We start from the raw sequence: 20,574 nt of genomic DNA, 5'->3' as shown, positions 1-20,574 counted from the left end.
ATTTTTATGTGGCTACTTTACATATCACATATAGATGTCTCCGTATATCTCATATAGTTCATCGTTCTATCTTCTTCGAATGTTCCAGATGCCTTTTCATCTCGACTCAACACCAATCTACCAATATCAGTTATAAACTTTATGACTATTAAAGCGTCTTTTAAGCGGAAGGTACTGCCAATAAGGTAGCAGTAGATGTACTGTTCTGAAGCGCAGCCTCCTTCATAATGGTAACTATCCATTTGAATAGTAGAATGACGATATCAGCCTTGAGCTCGCTTGTCTAGTTTTCAAATATCTGGCAAATAATTACTTCATAATTGGACATTTTTGGATACCTGGTCATAACGGAAAGGGGGAAGCTGCAAAGCATCTGAGGCTATTAGAATAGGTACTGCAATTTCGTTAGTTGTTGAATGGGGCCAGACAAGGACTTGGCTGACTTTTTGTGCTTCACTACAGGTTGGTTGGACTCCACGTAAGCTGGCGCGAGCTAAACTGTAAGAAGAGTAAGCCCCTCGCCTTCAGCAAGAATCATCAGATGGTTGTATGAGCTAGTTCTGACTGGACAATACCTAAACGGGACTCATGTTTTAATATTTATTTTTTTTCGGACTCCAGTTGCATTAGCTGCTTGGAAGAAGATCAAATAGAATTAGTTTAAGACCTTTTTTCGAATGTACCAGTTTTGCCTGGTCAATGCACTTCCTTTTGGAATATCCCACATATTCCTGATAATGTTAAAATACTTGGGATCGCACATTACAGACAACCAGGTGAAATAGCGGAGATAGAACATCCAAACAGATTTGTGATAGGTTCTAGGCACTCTGTCGAGAGCTAATATATGTACAATTACTCAATTACTGGAATTTTCATCTGGTTTCACAGAACTGTATATACCAATCTAGTTTTGGTTCCAACATAACTTACTGACCAATTGAACAGTTTCCGGCCTGACACACCGAAGGCGCTAGTAGAATTAAATTCATATGATTTTTAGTTAGGAATTTCAAGGTTTGGTATGTTAAGTTTACAAATGATGAAATGTGCAGAGAAGACGGTAAACACATTGGATGTCCAAAAGAGGTTGTTACAGACGAAAACCTCAAAAAAGTCCACAACACAATTTTGGGTGACCGTAAAATGAAGTTGTTCGAGATAGCAGGCACTCCAAAGATATCAACTGAATGTCTACAACATATAATTCACGATTATTTGGGTATGAGAAGCTCTTTGCAAAGTGGGTGCCGCACGAGCTCACTTTTGACAGAAAATGACGACGAGTTGATGATTCCGAGCAGTGTTTGGAGATGTACAAGCGTATAAAATCCGAATGTTTGCGTTGATATGTGACAATGGATGAAACATAGCTCCATTATTTTACTCCGAAATCCCATCGACAGTCATCCAAGTGGACTGCACACGATGAACCCCCTTCAAAGTCTCGAAAAACCCGACAGTCGGCTGGTAAGGTTATGACGTCTGTATTTTGGGATGCACATATAAAGAAGAATTCTTATGGACTACTTTGAAAGAGGAAGGATCGCACACAGCGACTATTAAATAGCGTTATTGGACCATTTGAAGAACCAAATCGCAAAAAAACGGCCGCATTTGAAGGAAAATTAAGTGCTGTTTCACCAAGATAATGCAACCTGTAACAGGTTAGTGAAACGATGGTTAAAATCCATGAATTGGGCTTCGAATTGCTTCCGCATCTACCCCTCTGGACCTCAAGCCACCTGCAGTTAAGCCAGTACTTCTTGAAATTGTTGTTTAAATTGAACTAAATTCACTGCTTATGAATTTTGGTTCTCCATGGTTATATTTAAAAGTGTTGCAGCCATCTTTCAGCTTCCGACAATCTCACCGTTAAACTGATTATTTCTTCAAGCTGCAAACGATGATCCTCTCGGAGACATTCCAAGTCTAGATCATGCTGTCGTAACTAGCGTCCGCTTCGTCCAATAGCGACGTTATGTCTCCATAAGCTGACGTTCCTGCGCCACAACAGCAGTGATTTCTGAGGCAAGCTGTAAGGCTACAAGTTTTAAACTTTTGTTCTGAACCTTCAAAGTACTTTTCTCAAAGTGTCGTCGTGTTTTACGAAAGTACAGACAATCAGTGTCGAAGCAGCTCCGAATGGCGGATGGGTTTCAAAATTGTTCGAGACTAGAATTACACTCATAGAACCAAGAATAAAAAAGCAAATAGGGGAGACAGAGATAAAAAGCAATGATGCCTTATTGGCCGATACCACAACAGTGTTTCCAGCAACTTGCAATATAGAATAAAAAAGAAAAAGATTCAACGAATCTGAAGACAAAAACAAAAATTAAACAAAACTCCAGACAAAGCTTGACAATTCAATTAATAAGCAAAACTCTTAAGCAGCAAATCGCCTTCGAAGGGTTCACACGAAAAAACTGTAGATTCTATGAACAAAATGTGTGTTCTGTGTATGTTTGTGAGCGCTTGCTCTTTGGGCGCGGCTACTAATGCAACTTAAATGGAAAACTGCAGTACACTTTCGATGCCAGATAACTTTTTAATTATGTTTAATTAAAACAAAAGCACGCGCAAAGCGAAGAGCGCCAAAAGAAAATGCCGGCAAAGAGGAGCAACGAAAAAATTGCACGCCAACTGCAAAATGACAACAAAAACAACAACAGTAATGAAGACATAGCAAACATTAGAACTTGGCACGACCAACAACTTACCGTTAAGCAGCGTAAACTGACAATAATAAAAACAAACAACAGCAACAACAATAACAGCCATAACAACGGGCTGGTGTCTTGCCCAAGCTGCTTCAAATCAAATCAAAGCGTAGCTAACGGAAGTCAAACGGAAGGATGAGTTTAAGTGCAAAGTAAACGTCGGAAGAGAGTCGAGTGTGGAAAGCGTTGCGGTGGGTGGGCAACGTCTGCGCACAGTAGTTGGACAAGAAGAGTTAACTTGCGTTACTTTTACAACAAAAGCGCACATAATACATAACGGCGCTAAAAACAAAAAAAAAAAACAAGTACAACAACAACTAAACTACATAACAAAAGCAACAGCTGTAAAAGCAATAGCAAAGCCACTCGCCTCCATGCTGCGTGCCAAAGTTTTCATATTTTAATTAAGTAATGGTTTAGCGGCAAACAAGGTTGTCGAAGGATGAGTGGAAGAGGCAGAGTAGTGGAAGAAGCAGTTTCGTAAATCAAGCATGTCAGCACATACACATACGAGGGCGTACAGGATATCTGGTACAAAAGGTTTCCTATTAAGAGTGATTTGAAGCCCCAACACTCGTGTGACCTAATCGCCATCAATTACTGCTATCATAACATTTGTGGTGAGCAGTGAAATTGATGTTTTCCTGACGCTGGTGCGGAGGCAATTTTGCGTACTATTTCATTATTTCGCTTTCTGACAAACATTCCTACACTTCATAAAATCAAATTTTATTTAATAGGTCTAGTTAATAGCAGTCCAATATTGTTGCATAAACTTTTAGGTTCAAAACCACGTTCCTATTGGCAAAGAACTGGCAGGGTTGATTTTCACACACTTCTCTTGAGACGAATTTTATATCACTCATCATCATGGGACGACTGTTTGGTACAGCCAGATACGGACCATAAAATGAAATTTGCCGGCCGAGCAACTGGAGCTTCTCGCGAGTCCGCGAGTCAATATTACTTACTTCTTTCTTCTTTATTGGCGTAGATACCGCTTACGCGATTATAGCCGAGTTAATAACAGCGCGCCAGTCGTTTCTTTTTTTGCTACGTAGCGCCAATTGGATATTCCAAGCGCAGCCAGGTCCTTCTCCACTTGGTCCTTCCAACGGAGTGGAGGTCTTCCTCTTCCTCTGCTTCCCCCGGCGGGTACTGCGTCGAATACTTTTAGAGCTGGAGTGTTTTCGTCCATTCGGACAACATGACCTAGCCAGCGTAGCCGCTGTCTTTTAATTCGCTGAACTATGTCAATGTCGTCGTATATCTCGTACAGCTCATCGTTCCATCGAATGCGATATTCGCCGTGGCCGACGCGCAAAGGACCATAAATCTTTCGCAGAACTTTTCTCTCGAAAACTCGCAACGTCGACTCATCAGTTGTTGTCATCGTCCAGGCCTCTGCACCATATATCAGGACGGGAATTATGAGTGACTTATAGAGTTTGGTTTTTGTTTGTCGAGAGAGGAATTTGCTTCTCAATTGCCTACTCAGTCCGAAGTAGCACCTGTTGGCAAGAGTTATCCTGCGTTGGATTTCTAGGCTGACATTGTTGGTGGTGCTTATGCTGGTTCCAAGATAGACGAAATTATCTACGACTTCAAAGTTATGACTGTGAACAGTGACGTCAGAGCCAAGTCGCGAGTGCGACGATTGTTTGTTTGATATTTCGTCTTGCCCTCGTTAACTGCCAGACCCATTTGTTTCACTTCCTGATCCAGTGTGGAGAAAGCAGAACTAACGGCGCGGTTAGGATGACAATATCATCGGCATACCTCGTTTGGTATCAAACGGCTCGGAGAGGTCCTTCCCGATCCTGACGGAGCTTTTCGTGTTGTTCTACTTACTTCAGACTGTCCAATTGCTGACAGTTTGGCCGTATAGGAGCAGCTCATAGTAAATTGTTTCATGCCAAATTCATCAAACATATAGCCAAACCTTCCATACCGTTCAGTTTTCGACGGTTTGTCGGCCTTTTTCCACGGCAGTTTTTGTTTTCATTGTTAGAACTGACACATTTTTCATCACCAGCAATGTTAAACTATAGAAATAAAGGGTGCTTTTCTTATACATGTGATTTTAAAGAAGAAATACAATGCATAAAAATGATTTCGTGAGCACTGCGGCTGGCTCGAATAGATTTCAGCTGGGATACCCGATTCTTGAAGACTTTTTGGAAGAATTGGGGCCGTATATCAACAATAACGCTTATTCTCTTTTAAGGTGTCAATTGTGTCGGACTTATCTGCGTAGAAAAATGACTTCCTATATCCCTTCAAAAAAGATAGCCCAGCGTTGTTAAATGGAACGACCTTTGAGTTCACGCCAGAAAATGCGTTCACCAAAAATTTCCTTAAAAAAATTACTTGTTTCATTTTAGGCATATAGCGCCATTTTGTTGGAACCAAAGGCCGTCCACATCAGCATTCATCAGTTCAGGTGTAAAAAAATCATTAGTCATGGCTCTATGGTGTTGCCCATTAACTTTCATATTATAGCCGGCTACATTTCTGATGAAATATGGACCAATGATTCCCTCTGCACATAGAACACACTTAAAAAGTGACTTTTTGAGGATGTAAAGGCATCTCCACAATAACTTGTGGATTATCACCTCTGCAAATGTGACAATTTTGTATATTAATTAAGAATCGGTATCGGTGTCCATCACGTTTTGGAACCATTGACGGAAAGTGCGATACGCCTGACGATTGTTCAGCGTAAATGCCTGAACGAGTTGGATTTTGTTTGTTCGAAAACCAATATGCTGTTAAATAAAATTTGTTACGTTACAGTATTGATACGTAGTTTGAAATTCGTTCCATGAGGATTATTTTCGTTAACTCATGTGGTGCATACGGGACGATCTGTCTTGACGATTTCCATTAATTGATTGATAATTGGCCGTCCAGAATGAGGAAAATTTGTATCGTCAAATTGCCGGGAAAAAATCAGCGAAACCAAAATGGCGTTCGGTTGGCCGTTACAGTATCTAGTCCGTAAACACTACTCAAATTTTCAGCTATCTGACGCTTTTGACTTTATTAAAGGAAAACTGCTCAAAGAATCCTGAGTCACTTAATTACAAAACAGTCGGAAAAATATCGGATATTATTACGCTGGCAGACACACACATACAGATTACTAAAGCGATATAATGCAACAATAATGAAGTCAGTTTTACTAGACTTTTGCTTGCCGCTAGGATCCTGGTAAGCCCGTTTCCATAAGCCTATGGTGTCTGACGATAGCTCTCGAAAACCGTGCTCAATAAGCTAAAATGAATAAAAACAAGGAAAAACGTTAACTTCGGCTGCACCGAAACTAATATACCCTTCACAGGTGTGTTTCTTTTATTAACTATGTGTCCAGTTTGTATGGAAGCTATATGCTATAGTTATCCGATCTGAACAATTTCTTCGGAAATTACATTGTTGCCTTAGAAAATTGTTGTAAAAGTTTTCCATACAATAACCTCATTCCATAGTTCAGTTTGTATGGCATTTTATATGTAAAGTTTTCCATGAACAATTTCTTGATTCCGATAGAAAATTTGTATGCCAACTATATGTTAAAGTGGTCCGATATCGGTCGTTCCGACAAATGAGCAGCTTCTTGAAGAGAAAATGACGTTCACAAAATTTCAAAGCGATATCTTAAAAATTGAGGGACTAGTTCGTATATATACAGACGGACGACGGACGGACGGACATGGCTAAATCGACTCAGCTCAACATACTGATCATTTATGTATATACTTTATAGGGTCTCCGACGCTTTCTTCTGGGTATTACAAACTTCGTGACAAACTTAATATATCCTGTTCAGGGTATAAATATTCATAATACCGTGCTACAAACCCAACCCTTTAAAACTTTGTTTCTGTGTGAGTAATCGACAAACTTGTTTTTTGTTTGACAGTTTGTTATTTATATTTAAAAAAAACAATTGGATGCTTGGTACATATAAAAGTGGGTTTGAATAGTGCAGCGAAAGCATGCCTTAAATAAGCTCTGGTCGTTAACTCATAGATATGTGTACCACAGGTATATACATACCAAAAGACCAATCGATCTCACTTAAGGGTCTAATGATACAATGGTTATGCAAAATGGCTAAATTCAAATTTTTGTCTAAAAAGTTCTTAAATTTGCTTCATTAGAAGTAAGCGTTGATAAAATTAATATTTTCTATAATATATTTCAGAGAGAACTGTTACTTTCTAAGCTGATATTGTATATCATAATTCTAAAGTAAGTGAAATTAGTTCCAATGGAACATTCTCTCGAAGTGTTTAGGTTTATAAAGCCCGATAATGCAAATTGTTGGCTAAAAACTGTATCCCAAAAACTCAATATAGAAATTTAAACTAAATCATACTTCTTTGACTATCGAATTCATATCCTTAATTTAGCTTTATCACCTTTTCGTGTAGATTTGGATCAGCCTTCTTCTTTTGAGAGTCACAAAAAGAACCTTCTAATTTGCTCAATGTTTTTTTCAAATATTTTATATCGAAAACACCTTACACAATTTATGGAAAAAATCACCATGAAAGATTTTCTAGGCATGGGTCTATCAGTAGAATGAATTCAATATGAATTCTAATCTTATTCTAAAAATAAATATCATGTTGGAACAAAAAGCTGCTCTACGTTGATCTTACACCTTCTCAAACCTGCGGAATATTCTCTTTTCATTATCTATAGCTTAAGATTACGCATCATCTTGAAGATTACACCGCACATTGTTAACAGAGGAATTCATTTTCAAAGAGTGAAACCTGCCTCTACCAATGACAGCTGGCATAAGTCTAAGCCCATTATTGGTTACCTACATAGTTTTTCAAATTAAAATCAATCCACAATATTGACGTTAGACTATTCCATAAAACTTGTGACAATGAGCATGCTTTTCAACTACATCAGCCTTGTGGTTAATCATAGAAAATCCAATAATGACGTAATTTAAGCTAATATCTAATTTAATATTTAATCCAATCTACAAGTAGTAATGACAAAACCTCTCGATGTAATCAAGGTTATACATATTTCAGAGATTCAAGCCATTATAGAGAACTTCCAGTACTACCCGTCAATTAAAGCCAGAAAAACTTGCTGTCCTATAAGTATATTCTAAAATTGATGGATTGGTTTCATCAGGTATAATATTTTATCAAGAGTAGAAAATATCTCAGCGAAGCACTATTTCAAAAGCTAAAAAATACCAACATAACTTTCTTAACAGTTCGTTGCTGACAGACTTCAACATCATAAGAAAATTAGACCTCTTGGACGGTAGTTCGCTAATGGGGGATGTGATAATAATGGGTTGTCAAAAAAGTCTTGCGGTATTTTTATTGATTTTTTTATTGAAATTGAAATGAATTTTTGATGACTCATGCCCAGCTCTTGACCGATGCTACGGCTGCTACTATGCGGGTCTCTTTCGACCAATTCAGCGATTTTGTCGCAATTTTCGACGATAGGCCTTCCGGAGCGTGGCGCATCTTCGACCACCTATACACCAGAATAAAAACGTTGAAACCATCGTTGTGCGGTGGAAATGGAAACTGTATCGGGTCCATAAAGTGCACAAATTTTATTGGCGGCTTGAGATGCATTTTTGCCTTTATCGTAGTAGTACTGTAAAATATGCCGTATTTTCTCTTTATTTTGCTCCACGTTTGCGACGCTATAACTCACGAACGAAAGAAAGAAATGACAATCAATCAAACACGTGTTAGCGCGTGAAATGAGCTTTCAAAAAGGTATAGCATGACCCGATGCGACGAATAAAACTAGAACTACGCGCCAACTAACGAAAATACCGCAAGACTTTTTTGACAACCTAATATAAATCATCGGAAACTAAAAAAATATTCTGCTTAATTGTGACTTTCACAGTTAAATGTTATTTTTACTTTGTTTTGATCGGCTCCGAAAGGTATGCTATAGTTATGAGCATCTAACGAAAATTTCTTTATGTGGGATATCAATACATACATTTGTAATTTTCTATACAGTGAATCAATAAGCTGGCCGGTGGCATAAATTATTGTTAATTTTCTCAAGGATCTCATGCATAGTTTTCACCTCATTGTATTATTAAGCTAATCAGTAGACTATAGGCTGCTAAAGGTATACTGTAGTTTGGACTATGTGCTTACTCCACACACCGCAGGGCACAATAGACCTAAGGTTGTGGTGCAATCCTCGTTCAGCCTTGTGTTCCTCGTTGGCTTTCTTTATATTATTTCTTATCAGCTCAGCAGGCAAGACTACTCACATATTAGATATGCCGTGATTGTCCGTCTTTCTCACAACTGAAATAAATATATCTAACATAAAAAAATTTCACATTATATTTGTATGTGTCTTATTTGTTTCCTCCAAACACCAATTTTAACTAATTGGGTAAACTCGGTCTGCTCTTAGTTGCAAACAGCGCTCTACCATACGGCATCTTGAAATCTGCGCTGGCTCACCCAAATTTTCTACATTTTTTAAAATGCAAACATATGCACATTTTCACTCATAATTCTATGCATAATTTGCTGAAAATTTCTTCATATGCCATCGCTTGCCTTTTCAATTTGTGTACATTGGCTTTTTCATGGCTTCATAATAAAAAAGATGACTGTATATACTTTAGTTATATATTATTATGTATAAATGTGAAGTAATAATAATAAGTGATGCATGCGGGTAGCTTAAAAAGCACAGTAGCATATTTTTCGGCGCACAGACACGAATAATGAAATTATATTTACACATGTATAACTTGCACATTTAAATACAAATGTTTGAGCGCTATAATTTTAGCATCTATATGTATGTGTGAGTATATTTATATATGTATATAAAAATATATGCATACATACATACATTTTCATTATGCTAAACTTCATAAACTCGCCTGCTCCGAGCAGCTTAATTTTATACATTTAAATGTGCTTCGCTACTCATACACACACACACAGCCATACTCATTTATTATAAATATATGTCTGTACATACATATGTGTGTGTGTGTGTAGGTGCATGCCCTTTTGGGACAGCAAATTGCTTCCAAAAAAATATTATGCTTTGTTTGTTCTGCTGAGCGTTGCCAAAAAAGTATGACGAATTTTTTCGCTTCTCTCACTCGTCCACTTAACAAAACAGAGTCACGTATGTGAGCTGGTTTGTGTGTGTGTGTGTGTGTGTAATCGTAATTTTTTAATTGCAATGCAAGCACTTTGTCCTTGCCTTATTATAATGAAGCAATTTCACTCACTTGCTATCGCAGACAGCAGCCAGAGCAGAGATTCTTGGCGTCCGCTCAAAAGGTGCTGTTGCTCCTGCACTTGGCGCCCACACTGCGTATACGTAATTTAATTTTTTTAATATAATATTTATTAATTGAAAATTTATAAGCGCTCGAGCATAAATGCAAATTTAGCATATTTTAGGAAACGGTTGTAGGGCTGTCATGTTGAGCAGTTGCCTGATTGTTTGAAGAGAAGCTCAAGGTGCGAGATAATTGCATTTTTAAGCTTAGAAATTGAGTGTAGATGAAAGAAATTTCCATAATAAAAGAGTGTGATGCTTTTCAATGCTGACGAAAATTATAACAAAATATTGCGCTGCATAATTAAACTAATTTTTTAAGAGTAGAAATTCACTTTTAATATTTTTTTATTTATTTTATTTAAATTTTATTATAGTGGAGGTGGAATGTAGTCCAGTTTGATTTCCACATAAGTTCATTATTTGAGAAAAAAAATTATTAATATTTTGGCTTTACTTATCTCTTCTCTTATATCTTTTGGTTTGCCAATACTCTCTTTGCAACTAAAAACAATATAATACGTTAACTTCGGCTGCAACGAAGCTAATATACCCTTCACAGGTGCATTTCTTTTAGTAACTATGTATTCAGTTTGCATGGAAGCTATATGCTGTAGTAATCCGAACTGAACAATTTTTTCGGTGGTTATGTTATTACCTTAAGCAGTAATCCATGTCAAATTTCGTTATACCACGCCAAATGTGAAAGTTTTCCATACAAGAACTTAATTCCGATCGTTCAGATTATATGCTCTTGTTTAGTGATCCAACAGTATCATTCAAACAGTATAATTCAAACAACTATGGAAATTTTTGCATAGTTTCGGAAACCGTCTATTTTATTTTTCTGTTATTAAATGTTGACTTTTACATTTTCTTTAAACAGATTTTGACTAAGAATGTATGAACGAAATTTTACAATGTTACTTCATACAATGTACTCGTATTCAGGCTTTCATAAAAATTATAAAGAAATCGGTTATCCCTTTTTGGGGGAGTTAAAATGTCTTTTAGTCATACCTGTTTAAATTTTGTTATACATATTTAGTTGAGTTAGCATTTGATCATCTTTTCTTCTTTTCCAAAAGCGTCTATATGAATATTTTAAAACAAAATTTTTTTTAAATAGTAAAAGTAAATAAAATCATTATTGCATTATATTGTGAAAATCTTTCTCATTTAGAGCTGCTGGTTTAAGTTCTCTCGGCCTTCTAGCAAACAGATGCATAACTAAGATTTCCTAATAATACTAAGTATAACTATAGGTCATAATATGAGATGTTTTAAAAAAACAACGGGAAATTTCGTTTTTTAAAAAAATATTTATTCTTATGTCTCCTTCAAATTGTTAATGCCTCCAAATAGTATCCATTCGATGCACTTATGGCAGAGCCAATCAATATAAATATGTATACTTCAAAATCTCATAAATATGTATGAGGAATAAAAAGGTATCTCTCTACGCACAGTTGCTCATATGTACCTAAAATATTCATATTAACTGTTAACATAACTCCACTTTCGTTCTTGTCACGTTCTCAAAACTTTAGTTGTTTAAATAAAGTAAAACGACCGAACAAATAAAATTTATGTATAAATTATATGCATAGCTTTTTATGAAATTATTGTAAATGTGAAGTTTTCCTTTTTAAAAAATGAAATATAGTTAGTCCACCGCCAGACAAACATATACTATAAAAGCACATTTATTAATGCTGCAATATTTTGCTTTTATTTGAAATTATTGCTGGCATATGTTTCCATTCGCAGCGAAATGTGTGAGTGATTTTTATTGCAATGATTTTGTGCTGTCTGTGCACATCAGCGCATAAATAAATTTTAATGGCGGAATGTGTTTAAAAATGTAATGAAAAATATAGTTTTCGATTTTTTATGAGCATATGTTTTCAATTTTATGATCACTTTCAAATATTAGGCTACTTTTGGTGAAAGTCGTCATGGAGGAGGGGTTTAGTGGAAAAAAATTTATTCCAGTAAAAATTCGCCTGCTTCTTTCTGCATTGTCCATGCCTTGACATAAAGCTCTTGTTGCCAAAATAAGTTTCAATCGTAGTACATTTATTATTAGATTTACCGTCTAGAGAATGATGATAAAAAATGTCTTAAACATCTCCTCTGACATCATAGTATAGATCTTGTTACTAAAACTAAAGAATAATCTAGAAAAAGCAAAGCATCTGATCAAGTTTGAAGTATTTAATACTAACATTTATTATTGCTTTTGACTGTTGAGCCAATAAAAATCATACTAATGTTTTATTCAATTTTCCTTGCAGCCTTGGCTGAGATGGCCTTTAGGGAATTTTGTTTTTTTATTTGATTTCAAAACATTAACCTAAATGTGTTATGTTGACGCTTAAGAAATGTTGAGATTCTCTAATATCTATTTGATGCCAATATGACGGATTTTCTAGCACTGATGTTCTAACTTTTTCTATGTTATCATCGTTAATAGAGGTGGATGAAATACTTAGCATTCACTGAACGGTTTGTGCCAACTTAAATACCAGTGCAGAAGCCTCTAAATTTATGAAAAAGAGAGAACTACGTCGGTTGAAACTCATACGGAAAGGAAAGGTAAAGGGCGTGGTCGAACGTCAGAACTACGAGTCCTATACTTTTACACTCTCCGACATATTCACCATAAGGTTTGCTAGAAAAACGAAAAACTTTAACTAGAGTATATAAGAGTTGTTTTATCATGTCACAAACTAAAAATATGTTCTTTGGATTTTATTGAGGTACCTCACATACAACGACTAATCATATAGGGCAAAGTCAGCCGGATGTTCGCAAATCCTGGCAATAGTTCAACCAATTTTCTATAATCAGAACTAATAATATCAGGACAGGATTATGCGCGAATTTCAATTGCATATCTCTCGCTCTGACAGCTATTTTCGGCCAAAAATCAACTGTAGATACTGGGCTCCACAAGTACTAAGTTTTGTTGAAATCGGTTGGTCGCGTCCCGAGATATGGAATTTCACCCAGAAAGTGGGCGGTGCCACACGCATCTTCCACTTTTTACACCGGTTCCCATAGAGCCTCTTTATGGCATCTCGGAGTAAAATTTAATGTAACTGGCGTAGTTAGTTATTAATTTATCCCGCTTTTAGTAGTTTTGAACAGTATCGTTATATGGGGAGTGAGCGGAGTTATCTACCGATTTCATCCATTTTCACACTGTCGGTTCTGATAAGATTTGTATACAGCAAGTTTGGTTGTTATAGCTTGAGTGGCTTAGGAGATATTTGAATTAAACTTGTGCTTATCTGCTTAGACTCAGAGTTGTACAAACATGTATGTTACTAATTTTTTCCCCTTTGAACACTTCCCGCTTTTATAAAATATCAAAAACCTTTTAAAATAGGGTGTGATAGTTCGAATTATAGTCATCAGTCTTATAACAAGAGGTCTTTTTTCCTTAATCCGTGGTTTTCGAAAAAAATTACACCAACGGTTTTGGTCTCGAATGACAGATTACAGAAAATTAACTACCTGAGGGTTGCTGTCTTGACTGCGAGCTGTTGAAAATTCGAAATATCTTTAAGGAGTAGGACCGAACATTTCGATTTCCTGATGAATCTCCTGATGAATCATTATCAAAAGCATATGGATTCATCATGCTTATATGTTTGAAAAGTAGTATATGTTTATGTAGTTCAATTTTGATATAAACCTAAAGAGAATTGGTGTCCTTTAGCACCGCTATTATTGAGGAAGTGAATATAGTCAGAGCTTCTCTAGTTCATCTTCGTTTTCGTTTATGAATAAGATTCATAAAAAGGTAACTTTGACAATCAGCGTCCGATTAAATTTGTGGCCTCTTGCACTCCTATTGGATAATATTCAGTAAGAACACCTATAACGGCAAAATGAACCATACTAAGAGCAAGTATTTCTGTTAATCTCTTGCGTTCTGAATTAGACCAAAAGGATGTTGAAGAACCACTGAAGCTAGTTGTTGATCATGCAACGTCTGATACTAAGCAAGAAGGCAACAGAGAACGAGTTCTTTCCCAATCAGATGGAGTCGGATAAGCGGCCTCTCTTACGAGTTTATTGGATTTGCAATTTCCAACGATTCCATTATCCCCAGACGAGTCTCATATTGAAGTAACTTGATTTGAGCGATAGTGTAGACGGAAGTGTCCGTCTGACTGACTTTGAGAGCACAGTGAACGAGCTCAAAGCTCGAAGTGGACGGACACTTCTTGTTTATATTTGAAAGCAAAAGGAACGAGCTTAATTCTAGCATTACAACTATGCTGTCGGAGTGTCTCCCAAAGCTTCGACTCTTCCGTTAAAAAGTAAAATGTCCATTATTCGCATATCTCACCTCAAAATATGAGTAGAGAAAAAGATGTTAGGAAGCAGGGATCTGGGTTTTCAGAGTTGCAGTCAAAAACGAGAGATTTTCAGAATGCCTCAGTTTCAGTTCTTTCATGTACTCAGCTCCCCTCACTCTGGTAAATAACATTATATCAGTTTGACTTAGGTGGACAGGAAAAGCGCTTCTTTGCTAAGAGTTGGAAATAACGAGGTAACCTTGGGCTTTATTAGTATTATATTTTATGGTCGTTTAAAGTTTTTCTTTACGATAAGAGTAGCTTCGTCAGCATAGACTTCATCCAACAGCAGCGTTTTCCACGAACTTTCAATATGCCTTTTTCCGCTAAGATCCGGAGCAGCGACGAGAGCGTCTCACCTTGCGGTGTGAACTTTTTAAATGCCTGTATACCACCCCACACACGGCAAAGACGGTTCTGTCGCATAAAAGACTATATATGAGCTGCTTAGGATTCGCTTCTACCTCAAATTTTTCGTGGGTCTTAAACGCCGCCGTCACAAAAAGCACCCACGATCTTAAGGAATATTTTCAAAAATAATAAATTTAAGCAAACAAATAATTTAATAGGTTTTAAATAGTAAATCAAAGTCATCTAATTTTTTTGAACCTTAAATAAATTTAAATTTAAATTTTTTAGTAAACTATATAAAATATATACCAAAATTTCAACCACGCTCATATAATTTCAAACTCATTCAGCATCCGTTAATTTAATTTGATGGCCAAGTGTTATTTCCGCTGTCCATACACAACCGGCGCATATGTTACGCTTCTCAACTTATCTAATTGAAAATTAAACGACAAATAACACATGCAATTGCAATCAGAACTTCTCCCCTAGAGGGCTTTTATGAGCTAATGACATATTTACACACACACACACACAATATACATACACATATATATGTACATTTAAATGTGCAAATGTGATTGTGTCTATAGCCAGTCAGTTAACCGCATGGCAATAAAATTTATATAGCACATCATAACTGTCGGTCAAAGCAAGTCATATACGCCATTGCATACCACTAGGCGTATGAGTAATAAAATGCGCAATGCTAGAATTTTTACGGCCATGTGTGAGTGCAAATACGAGTATACGCAAATTTCGGCGTTCATTGGCGTTCTTATGCTTATGTGTGTGTATATGTGCATATATAAGTAAATATTTACTTTGTATAGTATACTTTTATATATACATACATATGTATGTATATATCGCTGCGTATATGTACGAGTGTATTTTTAGTAAAACCGCACTTTTTTATGCCTCTAAAATTCTACTTTTTATTTTCTAATTATAAGTATAAATTTTTGCTGCGTGATTCTTCTCGTTCAAATATTTTTATACCCTGGACCTATTTCAATGATCAGCGTATTGAGCTGAGTCGAAAGTGTATACCTATCTGTATGTAGGCGAACTAGTCCTTTAGCAAAGAGATATCGATCTGAGATTTTGCAGACTTCATTTTCTGCCCAAAAAGCCACTCATTTGTCGAAACCATCGATATTGGATATCTAGAGAATATAGCTGTCATATAAACCACTCCATCAAAAGCCAGTTCTTATATGAAAAACTTTCTTATTTGACAAGATATCGTCACGAAATTTTACACAGATTATTATCCAAGGTAACGCTAACATCTCAGAGCAAATCGTTGATATCGGATCACTGTGCCATGCAGCTGCCATAGAAACTAAACAACCACAATCAAGTTCTTGTATGGACACCTTTCTTATTTCGCAAGATATCTTCAAGTAACTTGGCGTGGAATATTATCCCAGTCAACGCTGCAATCTCCTAACATATTGTTAATAACGGACTACTATGTATAGCTTATTGCTGTCATAGAAACTGGCCGAACCAAATCAAGATAAAGTTGTTATATACCCTTTGTGCTATAAAAAATACACTTGTAAAGGTTATCATAGCAGCTGAAGTTAAGTGCTTTTATAGACAAACAGTCACTTGGATTTCAACTCGTCTCTTCAACCTGATCATTTATATATAGTATATAACCTTATATCTATCTTGCTTAGTTTTGTGTAATACGTACAAACTTTAGGTAAATAAAACTATTATACTCTGTAGCTGAATGTTGCAAGTGCAAAAAATGTTCGGTTACACCCGAATTTAGCCCTTCCTTACTTGTTTTTATTATTATTATTTTTCTTCTTCCTCATTTTTTTTAGCCACAGACCGAAAGCGTTGAGCGCCGCTGCTTGTTACTGCGCTTCAATGAAATTTCACCGCCAAAAAATTAGCTACAGTCATATATACAGTTGTGTAAGCGTATCTATGTATATGTACGTTTGAAATTATTTATATATGCTTGTCGCTGTTTGCATTAGTCTGCATCTATTTGAGCGGCTTTTTATAGATTCATTCATAACCACATTTTTGTGTGAGCGTCTGCTGGGTTTTACATATAGACGTATAGTTTTCATAAATAAACTTACACATACACAAATATACACATTTCCATATAAACATGCAAAGATATATACAAATTTATATACTCACTCCTTATATATTTGCCTCCCTTTCAACCTATGGCCTCTGCTGCAGCGCGGGTCTGGAAATATGCGTCTGGCTCTCAGCCATTTTTGTTGTAGTTGTGTGTGAATTTTATTATGGTTTTATTAGGTAATTTGTATCCAAATAAAAAATTTCACAAATACACATATATATGCTATGTACGAGTATAGTACGTACCAGTGTAGATTTTCACAGATACATTTTAATGAGCACTTCTCCACCCTATTTCTCAATTTTTTATTTTTTTCCTGACCACGAACAAGAATTTTAAGCTGTCATTTCAAGTTTAGCTTCTGCAAATTAATAGATACACTGTCCAAAGTCGCTAGTAAAATTCTAAACCTCTGACAGACATTTCGTCGTCGGTCAAGAACAAAGCAAAGCTCTCAACATAATTCATTTAATGCGCCATAAAGTGTGTACTTAGTTGAGGATATCAACATTTATATGGTAGCTAGGCATGCACCAGCTCATATGGTGATTAGTATGTCGCAGCAGTTTCGAATTTACTCTTCAAGTACAACCAACAGATGATAGCGTTTGGACAGATTGCATGTGATCTTGGACCTTAAATCACTGTGTGGTCTTAAAATGTAATATGTCTTTTGTGGTTGTGAATGTGCTTTAATAGTTATTATTATAGTCGGTAGGAATATTAGGGCTTGTTTGAAATACTTTTGGCAGATTTAAAGGCTATAAGTGCGGTTGGTAAATAGATTTAAAAATCAGTTGATGGTTGTTATCTTGGATAAGTTTCGACAGTAAAGCTGGTGCATTGGATAACTGCTGACAAATAAGGAGACAGAAATGGATTCATATCAAAGGTAAGCGCGGACGGAAAGTACTACCACGTTTCTTGAATCTTTTAGAATATTATAGAAAAATATAACAGTAGTTAGTTATATAGTTTCTTTCTTCTTGAATCCTTTAGATCATTAATGAAAACTATAACAGTAACTCTAACCCCTCATCGCTAACCCCTAACTCGTAACTATTATTATATTTGCTTTCACCGACAATAATACTCATAGAAATTCTTCACTATCTTCAAAGAATGGAATTTTTTTTCGACATCAACAATATTCGTTTACTTTAAATAAAAAAAAATTATAAGACAATTAATCTTATAAATTCTCGGTGAAAGCTTATCACACAATTAAGTTTTCACATTTGTAATCAGAGCACAAACTCACACTTTATAGGATTATTGGCGTTCCTATAGAAACGAAACTCGCTTCTATATGGAAAAGGTACCCATGAACTTTCCCTTTTGGATTATTATTCCATAATTTGGGTATATAGTAATCTACTCGTTTATTTTCTGCAAGCAATTTCTTTTTACTCTGTCCTACGACTATTTTATCATACGAAATGATAATAAAGTTTTGCATTAGTATTGATACTATTGTTAAGCTCCACTCTAATACATATATATCTTCCAGAAACTGTGGACACAAATCCATTTTTTTAGCATTATGGATTTCACCAATCCCGGAGTTTCCTTTGATTACCTCAAAATTGTCTAAGATCGCCCGTTATTCAAATCAGCGTGGCCATACTTCCACTCTTATACCCTAAAGCTTGTGACACTAAGAAGGAAACCTTATGAGACCTTTTAAATTCAAAAGGGTGATCCATTTCAAATATGCATACTTTTTTAAAGAAAAAACATAGAAACATCAAACTTAATGGGAAATGTACATATATTATCATTTGAAACAATATTTTTTGGAATTCATTTTTTGAAGATTATCTTTTTCAAATGTTGACCGCGGCTGCATCTCAGATTGTTCGTACATTTTGCTCAATTTTCAATCACCCATTTGAGCATTTCGACTGGTAACTGGCGCATAACATTTGTGGTGTTTTGTTCCAAAACCTGAATCGAAGCGGGATTGTCCGCATAGACTTTAGACTTTACATAACTTCACAGGGAAAAGTCTAAATGTGTGATATTACATGATCTTGGTATCCAATCGACCGGCCCAAAACGTTAAATTATCTACTCATCGAAGTGTTCTCTCAATAAATCCATTGATTGGTGCGATGTATGGGAACTGGCGCCACCTTGACAAAACCAATTGTCGCTGAAATCACTAGCTTCAATTTCACAAAACAAGTCGGCATTGTTTTTATGTATTAAATGACAGCTCTTGGCTCTCTTCAGGTTGCTCCTCGTTTCAAATGTGACAATTTCGTTTGGTTACATATCCATCGAGATAGAAATGTGGTCATCGCTGAACAAAATTTTACCCGAAAACGTCGGATCTTCTTGGAACTTTTCAAGAGTCCATAGAGCGAAGTGATGGTGATTGGAAAGGTTGACCAGTTTCACTTCTTGCAGAAGCTGTATTTTTTACATATTTACGTTTATTCGGCGTAAAATGCGCCAAGTTATTTCATATGTCAGTTCGAGTTGCTGCGAACGGCGCCGAATCGACCCTCTATACTCTTTGTGTACACTCTCAGCTAGCAGGTCTATTCGGTCAAATATATTATCCAATAATGAATGCTGAGTCTCAAGATTGGTGGTGGTGGTTACGTTCAGCAGGCCGATTATGTCGACCATAAGTTGAGAAAAGCGCGCGAAACACATTCTTTAGTGAACATGAGTTTATGTAATAAAGTTGAAGGATTTGTAATCGTTCTTCAGGCTATTGAAAAAGTACCTGCACTCGTATGTCTGTCTGACGGACTTTAAGATGTTTGCGATGTGATCTCTACTAGTCGAAATGCCAAAGAATTATTTTTAATTATTACTTAACTGTACTTTAGGGTTAGCTTCTTGTGCGAATGGTGTATGAAATCCAACCCCTGACTATCAGTCGTGAACGGTAGGGAAGCTCAACTTGTATTAGTTTCGGCTACGAGGTCTGACCGGGGATTTAATACTTGTATCACGGGAAGAATATACAGTTCGGTTCAATCTGCTCATATCATATGCGTATTGCACGACTCTTCGGGGAGTATCGTGGTGGTTATGATTAAATACCCGAATGTGTGAAAAGCAAACTTTGCGTTAGTTCAATGTGAAGCTGCATTGCAACCGGCTGCTGGACACAAAGTACGACTGAGGATTTATATAAGCTTTGAACCTTTCTAAGGTGATTAAAGTATCAATTCCACACCGCATATTTGGTACTGAAAAATGTCATGCATCCTCGGCACGCTAATCAACACATTTATTTGATCCGATGTTCTTTTGCGCGACATGTGGAAAGATTGTCTCAGCTTGTACGCACATTAAACACACCGAACATTGTTCGCCTGTTTGTATATGTGTGAGCCAGTCCCTCAATTTTTGGGATATCCATCGGGAATTTTAAACATATTATTTTCTCCCCAAGAGGCTATTCCTTTGTTAGAACCGCCTATATAGCAACACTTTAGCATTTAGCTAGCATATTAAGCTAACCGATCAAAATCCGGTCGAAGTTCACGTTGTTGCCAGTTCAATTTTTTTGATCCATACAAAAACTTCTTTATTGCAATTTCATTAACTCCAGCGTCTATTTGATTTATTCACAAGCATTTAGCGCATTTGCGCCCAACTGTCATGCGCCATTCAGCAGCTGTTGCCAGCTTTCATACAGCTACAAGAA

The 20,574-nt window shown here is 36.3% G+C and overlaps 1 protein-coding gene and 1 long non-coding RNA gene across 5 annotated transcripts in view; both read left to right on the top strand.

The window, feature by feature from the left end:
- The window catches only part of LOC126753935 (uncharacterized), a 169,626-nt gene extending 161,088 nt beyond the window's left edge, over positions 1-8,538 (top strand). Inside the window, exon 3 of the long non-coding RNA XR_007666226.1 lies at positions 8,498-8,538. This is a non-coding gene — a long non-coding RNA (uncharacterized LOC126753935). The remainder of the gene's footprint in view (positions 1-8,497) is intronic.
- The window catches only part of LOC126753932 (neuronal acetylcholine receptor subunit alpha-7), a 625,617-nt gene that overhangs the window by 332,229 nt on the left and 272,814 nt on the right, over positions 1-20,574 (top strand). The window lies entirely within an intron of this gene.

Source organism: Bactrocera neohumeralis, chromosome 3 (assembly GCF_024586455.1).
Source record: "Bactrocera neohumeralis isolate Rockhampton chromosome 3, APGP_CSIRO_Bneo_wtdbg2-racon-allhic-juicebox.fasta_v2, whole genome shotgun sequence".
Lineage (NCBI taxonomy): Eukaryota > Metazoa > Arthropoda > Insecta > Diptera > Tephritidae > Bactrocera > Bactrocera neohumeralis.
The sequence above is the reverse complement of the archived record's forward strand: the minus strand, read 5'-3'. Positions and strand labels throughout refer to the sequence as shown.